Source organism: Columba livia, chromosome 11 (genome assembly GCF_036013475.1).
Source record: "Columba livia isolate bColLiv1 breed racing homer chromosome 11, bColLiv1.pat.W.v2, whole genome shotgun sequence".
In the NCBI taxonomy this organism is placed as follows: domain Eukaryota; kingdom Metazoa; phylum Chordata; class Aves; order Columbiformes; family Columbidae; genus Columba; species Columba livia.
In genome coordinates, this window is record NC_088612.1 from 21,721,048 (window position 1) to 21,727,930 (window position 6,883).

General features: G+C 51.5%; 1 long non-coding RNA gene and 1 other non-coding gene across 2 annotated transcripts; one reads left to right on the forward strand and one right to left on the reverse strand.

The window, feature by feature from the left end:
• The first annotated feature begins 493 nt into the window (after positions 1 to 493).
• On the forward strand, positions 494 to 2,455 carry LOC135580612 (uncharacterized). The gene is made up of 2 exons (XR_010475529.1): positions 494 to 920; positions 1,673 to 2,455. It is a non-coding gene; the product is annotated as an uncharacterized LOC135580612 (long non-coding RNA).
• A 1,422-nt stretch (positions 2,456 to 3,877) lies between these two features.
• TRNAM-CAU (transfer RNA methionine (anticodon CAU)) lies at positions 3,878 to 3,949 on the reverse strand. The gene has a single exon. It is a non-coding gene; the product is annotated as a tRNA-Met (tRNA).
• Positions 3,950 to 6,883: the final 2,934 nt, after the last annotated feature.

A 6,883-nucleotide genomic window follows, 5' to 3' on the forward strand; every position in this document is an offset into this window, starting at 1 on the left:
TTCAGGGTTTTTCCCAGGTGCTCGAGGAGGCTGATCCAATGGCCCTTTGTAGTCTGTAATGCATGGAATGGGCCGTGCCATTCCTGACCTTAGAAAAATGGCCATGAGCATTTGGTTCCTTGCCCTGCACTTGTCCGCATAAGCAGGCCATGCAAGCCTTAGGGCTCTGGGGTTCCCTTGCAGAGCAAACCAGGTCCGTTAGAGTGTGGGTCTCTTTCAAGAAAGGACAAGGGCATCTCTTTAGTCACAAAACCTGGATGTGGTACAGCCTGATGAACATGAACAAGGTCGTCGTGGCTGTCATTCCAACCCACCAGGGACTTGCCTCCAGCCCCAAGTGGTTTTTCCTTGCTGTTCAGCTTTGCCACATCCCTGTAGAGGTGCATCTCTTCTCCTGTATGAGATTGCACAGTCTCAACATTCTGTTACAACTTACTCATAGTCTCCTCCGTGTCTACAATGACCTGTGGGGAGAAACGTCTCTCAGGTTTAGCCTGTGTGCCTGCACTGAAAACATTGGAGAGTTGACTTGACGTATCCTTTAAAGCAGAACTTCACCATGATTGGTGGTTGCACTCACCATTAAGAAGGCAATGTGACAATCCATATCACAAAATAACCAAAAAAATCAACCTGAATACTAGACTTAGACCTCAGAAGTAAGTTGCCTTATGAAGCTGGGACACAGATTAATTATTTTGGTGTCCAGCAGTATGAAAAAGGAACACAACATTTGGGATGAAAGGACCAAGTAATTAAGCACCAGCAAGGACTCATCAAGCAACAGCTACTATGTGTTTAAATGCTTCATGAGCGAGGAATGTTTGTGGCCCCACAGAGCACTAGGACACAGCATAAAAGCCTGCGCTGCTCCAGGCTCTGCATCCTCCTCTCTTGCCTCCCTTTCCTCCAGGAACGAGGTAAGACTCTGTGCACTCCATCTCTCCCCATGGGCTGGACTGCTGTCATGGTGGCTACTCAGGTGGATCCTTGGGCTGCCTCAACGTGCACAGCAATAGAACTGTTGAAGGGCTGACAACTCTTTCCCTTTTGATGGGCCTAGCTGGGGATAGCTGGGAAGAGGAAGGTTCTTTCAAGCACAAGGGGATGAATGGGGCTCAGCTGCAGGGAGGTCTGCTTGCTCAGCAAATGGTCAAGTGCATCCAGTGCCTCCTTCCATGCAGCACTGCCTGTTCTGGAGATGGGGTATGATCAGGCTCTCCACAGGGGCTTTTAATCCACTGAGCTGGGTCCTGTCCCAACAGTGGTTCAGCCTTTCTGGACCATGCAACTCAGAGAGCACAGTGAGGGCCATGGCAGCTCTGTGCACACTGTGTGTTCTCAAGAGCTGATTTCTGAGACCCTTGTTCCATGCAGCCTATTTGTGCTGCACTAGTTGCATGAAACTTCATCTGGGCTTTTGTACTGGGTAATGCAGGAGGAGGTCCTTGTGACATCAGCAGTCAGTTAGGCACTTCTTTGGTCCTAGGCATTCAAATCTAGCTTTAAGTGAGGTGTCATACCTGTTGTACATGTCAGCAAGATGAGCTGGAGGCAATTTCTGAACTTACAGTTAAAAGGCAGGTGGAGGACAGTGAAGTGCATCTGCAGAGAGAAGTGAGGACAAGAAAGACAGACTGAAATTGTGTTGTGTCTGTGCTTTGTGTTTCAGCTTTGCCTTCTCACCGAGAGATGTCTTGCTTCAGACCCTGTATCCCAGCACCTTGTGGTTCCTCTGGCCCAACCCCACTTGCAAGCAGCTGCAGTGAGCCCTGTGTCGCCCGCTGTGGTGACTCGACGGTGGCCATCGAGGCCGCCCCAGTGGTGGTGACCCTGCCGGGCCCCATCCTCACTTCTTTCCCTCAGAACACAGTTGTGGGATCCTCTCTGTCAGCTGCCGTTGGGAGCTCCCTCAGCACTGGGGGGGTTCCCATCTCTTCTGGGGGCTCCCTTGGACTGGGGGGGTCAGGGCTGTGCCTGCCTCCACCCCGCTGCCGACTGAACTGCTGAACCTGGTGCATCGTCCCTTCTGGAGCAGGAAGAACGATGGGGACTGCACAGCAGGAGTGTGGCCAGGCCTTGCAGATGGGCTGGGTGTCCTCATGCCAGCTGGCAGGAGGGACCTGTGCCCACGGCTCCTGGCTGCACGTCAGGCCTCGCTGTGCCTCCTCTGGCTCTGCTTTGCTCTGAGCTCCTTGAGAAAGGGCTCGTTCTCTTCTGCTTTGCTGAACCTCCTGGTGCTGGGGGAGGGTGCTGGAGTTAGGGACTGCTCTTGCTGGGCTGGGATTGCCAGCAGGTGGAGCAGAATGGGGAAAGGCAAGTGCTTGGTGTTTCAAGCTTGTCCTTGGGCAATGGGCTGTTCTCTGTGTTGCCCTGAACCCTGCAGATGTGTTTCTTGATCTCTGTTCTGTGCCACTGCTTTTGCTCCTTCTCATTAAAGACTTTGCGCAGCATAGCTGGAGTTCGTGGTGGTTTGTCCTCCTCCTCTGTCAGTTGTTCAACCGCTCTGCAAGAAAGAGGGAGAACCTGCTCTTTCCCATGACAATGACTGTGTCCCCATGCAGAAACAGTGCCAGGGTGGGTGGAATTCCCTGACAGAAGCAATGGACAGGAGAGGAAATAAACTTAATGCCAGAAACAATGGTGGTCAAGATGGGGAAAAGGTTCCCAGCAAGGCTGTAGATTCTCCATCTTAGAAAATGTCCAACAGCCAACCAGACAAGGCCCTCAACAGCCTCCTCTTCTTGAACCTGCTTTGAGCCAGGCTTGGCCTGCTTGATCTGCACCTCAGCTCTTGTGTGATTTGCTGAACCGCTGCTGGATCCCCCATCCAGAAGCAACCATCAGGAAGACCGGAGCTGAGATGGGGCAGGACCAGAGCTCGGGAAACCTGCAGAGGTTTGTTGGGCACAGGGCAGGAGAAGGGGCACTGATGTCAGTGCCAGGGCTGGGAGCACAGGAGAGGAGGGCTGATGGGAATGCATTAAAGAAGTGACCCAACAGCAAGGCTGTGGAGGTGTGTGCATGCTGAGGAAAGCTCTGAGAGAGCTAAAACTTGAGGTCCCACTGAGTGTTGAACTCAGACCAGTGGATTCAGAGTGCAGAGTGCTCACCATTACACCATGGGACCTGCTGAACACCTGTTGTCTTTCTCCTGTGGCCACCCCAGTGCAGCCATATGGTCCCGGGTGAGCCTGGCACTCTCTCCATCTGCCTGGCCATCACCAAGTACAAACGCTCTTCCTCCAGGGCCACCAGGCACCCGCTACTCACAGGGCTTTTCAAGGGAATGCCAGAGCTCTTTGCACAAGCCTCACATGCCTTCTGTTACAAGATCCAGGCTGATAAGCCCTGAGAATCTCACTTTCTGTTCATAAGACCTGGTTATGAAGTTTCCAGCTTATGCTCTTCAACATTGCCCCTCACAGAGTGCATTGATAGCCCAGAGATGCGTGGTTTGATGCTTGTACTTGTGCTCTCTGCTGCTGCTTCCCTGCACCCCCATGTTGAAGACCCTGCATGATCGGACTGCTTTCCTCTGCTAGGATTGTCTTGGCTGACTTCAAACCCTGGGCCTTTCTTCCAGGACACACTGTTCCCTTCTGTCCCAAAGTAGCCTCTCCCTCAGTGAGAATGGCGTTCATCTCCTAAGGCTGTTCCAGACTCCTTCACACCAGGCTCCTTTACCTGCACGAGCAGGATGCATCTTCCCAAAGGAGAAGGTGTCATTGGCAGAGAGAGGGGGCTCAGGCACTGGGACAGCCCTGGGCAGCCCTGGGTGTCCATAGGGCAGGAGGGCAGCAGTGCAGGGAGCACCTGGTGAACGCTGCAAGTGAGAGGCAGTGTCTGGTGGGGCTGGAGCGAGGCCAAAAGCAAGTAGCAGAGGATGGTTTCGATCCATCGACCTCTGGGTTATGGGCCCAGCACGCTCCCGCTGCGCCACTCTGCTCCCCACAGCAGCTCTGCAGGGACCTCCCCAGCCCTGCCTGATGGTGCCTGGACCTGCCAGCACCAGCGCTGCTGCTCAGGCCTCCTGCTCTCCTCTTCCCTGCACCCATCACCAGGCTGCACCAAGCTCTCCCTGCAAACCTCAGTGTCCCCGCATTTGGGCTGGCAAGTGCAAGGGCCTTGCTTTGTCCTTCTCCCCTCTTCGGCAACCCTTGCTGTACATACAGACTGGGGGACCAGATGCTGAAGAGCAGCTCCATGGAGAAGGATCTGGGGGTTCTGTTTGACGGCAAGTTGGACATGAGCCAACAGTGTGCCCTGGCAGCCAAGAGGTCCAACCGTACCCTGGGGTGCATCCAGCACAGCATGGCCAGCCAGGTGAGGGAGGGGACTGTCCCGCTCTGCTCTGCACTGGAGCGGCCTCACCTGAGACACTGTGTGCAGGGCTGAGTGCCATGGGATAAAGAAGATATTAAGCTACTAGAGAGTGTGCAGAAGAGGGCTAAAAAGTTGCTGAAGTGTTTGGAGAGGAAGCCAAGTGAAGAGCAGCTAAAGTCACTGGGTTTGTTCAGCCTGGAGGACGCTGATGAATAAAGTGCACTGGAGTCTCTATGGGGTCTCTCAAAAGCATGGGAAGACACAGCCCCGTATTTACCCTAATTCCAACCACAGGTGATTCCTCCTCCTTTACCCATTGACTGAGGTACTTGGAGCACACAAGCTTTGCGATCTGCCTTCCGTTTTCAGACAGCAACACCCCTTATGTGTCCCCCCACCAACATTCCCTGTAAACTGACTGGTTAAACCTATAAGTTTTAGCTTGGAGAAGAGGAGACTAAGGGGTGACCTCATTAATGGTTATCAATATGGAAAGGGGGAGTGTCAGGAGGATGGAGCTAGGCTCTTCTGGTGACAACCAGTGACAGGACAAGGGGCAATGGGTGCAAACTGGAACACAGGAGGTTCCATTGAAATCTGAGGAGAAACTTGTTTGGGGTGAGGGTGGCAGAGCCTGGCCCAGGCTGCCCAGGGGGGTTGTGGAGTCTCCTTCTGTGCAGACATTCCAACCCGCCTGGACACCTTCCTGTGTAACCTCATCTGGGTGTTCCTGCTCCATGGGGGGATTGCACTGGATGAGCTTTCCAGGGCCCTTCCAGCCCCTGACACTCTGGGATTCTGTGGTAAGTCTGTTGCACTCCATTTTGTCAAGATACGGGCCTGGTCACCTCTGTAAAAGGCAACAAGTTTAATATATCAGCAACATAAGGAGCGGTAAGGGGAATGTCCATCTCTGATGGATACAGAGGGAAACATAGTGACAGAAGATGAGGGAAATGCTGAAGTACTAAATGCCATCTTAGCCTCAGTCTTTAATAGTCAGAACAGTTGTGCTTCAGGTACCCAGCCCCCTGAGCCAGAAGACAGGGATGCTGAGCAGAAAGAAGCACAAATAATCCAAGGATAAATGGTTAGCGTCCTGCTACACTGCTTGGACATCCACAAGTCTATGGGGCCAGATGAGATGCACCCAAGGGTGCTGAGGGAGCTGGCGGAGGTGATCACCAAGCCACTTTCCATTAATTATCTGCAATCTTAGCTAACTGGGAAGTTCCCAGTTGACTGGAATTTGGCTAACGTGACACCCATCTAGAAGAAGCGTCAGAAGGAAGATCCAGAGAACTACAGACCTGTCAGTCTAACCTGGTGCTAGGGAAGGTCATGGAGCAGATAATCCTGTGGATCATGACATGGAATATAGAAGAGAACCATAAGATCAGGCCCAGTCAACGTGGGTTTATGAAAGGCAGGTTCTGTTTGACCAACCTGATCTCCTTGTACGACAAGATGACCCACGTAGTAGATGAGGGAAAGGCTGTGGATGTTGTGTATTTAGATTTTAGTAAGGCCTTTGACACCATATCCTACAGCATCTCCTGGAGAAGCTGCAGCTCATGGCCTGGATGGTGTATCTGCAATGGGTAAAGAACTGGTTGGATGGTCGGGCCCAAAGAGTTGTGGTGAAAGGAACCAAATCCAGTGGGTGGCTGGTTACAAGTGGTGTCCCCAGGGCTCTGTACTGGAGGCAGTTTTGTTTGGTCTTTTTGTCAATAATCAGAATGAGGGGATTGAGTGCACCCTCAGTGAGTCTGCAGATGACACCAAATTGGGTGAAAGTGTTGACCTGTTGGAAGGTAGGAAGGCCATACAGAGGGATCTAGACCAGCTGGATCATTTGGCTGAGGGCAAGTGCCTGAGGTTTAACAAGGTGTCGTGGTTTAACCCAAGTTAGCAGTACGACCAATAGCCATTCGCTCTCCCCCTCCCCTGCCCCGCCCCAGCAGGGTAAAGAATCAAAAAGGAAGGGAGAAACTTGGATTGAGATAAACACAGTTTAATAAAATAACTAAAATAACAAAATACTAATACACTACTAGTAAATAGATATATAGATATATATATAGATATATAGAGAGATATATAAATAAGAGAAATAAAATATACTCAAAACAATTCCAAATAAACTCTGGCCACAAATGAGCAGCTAATCCCAGCAAGCCACACCTGGTCCTAAAGCTGATCCCAGAGAGAGAGAAAGAGAGAAAAAAGGCAGAGGAGCCCAGAGGCCTCTGCAAAATGGCAAAAGGCTGGGCTGAGTGTCCCAACTGAACTTTCTGGCTACCAACAGAGAGAGAAAGTGAAAAACCAGAGAGATCACTAGAGCCAAAACTGGAAGTTTCTTGCTCCCCAACTCTCCTTAAATCATTAGCAGGATACTAATGGGATGGAATACTCAAATTGATCAGTCTGGATGTCAGTCAAGCTCTGCTCCATTTCTGCCGCCCTTCCTTGATGCCTCACACCTGTAAGCAAGGTACTCAAAATGTCCTTGGCTCTCAGACCAAAGCAATTAAAAACATTAACTCTGTGTTGGGGT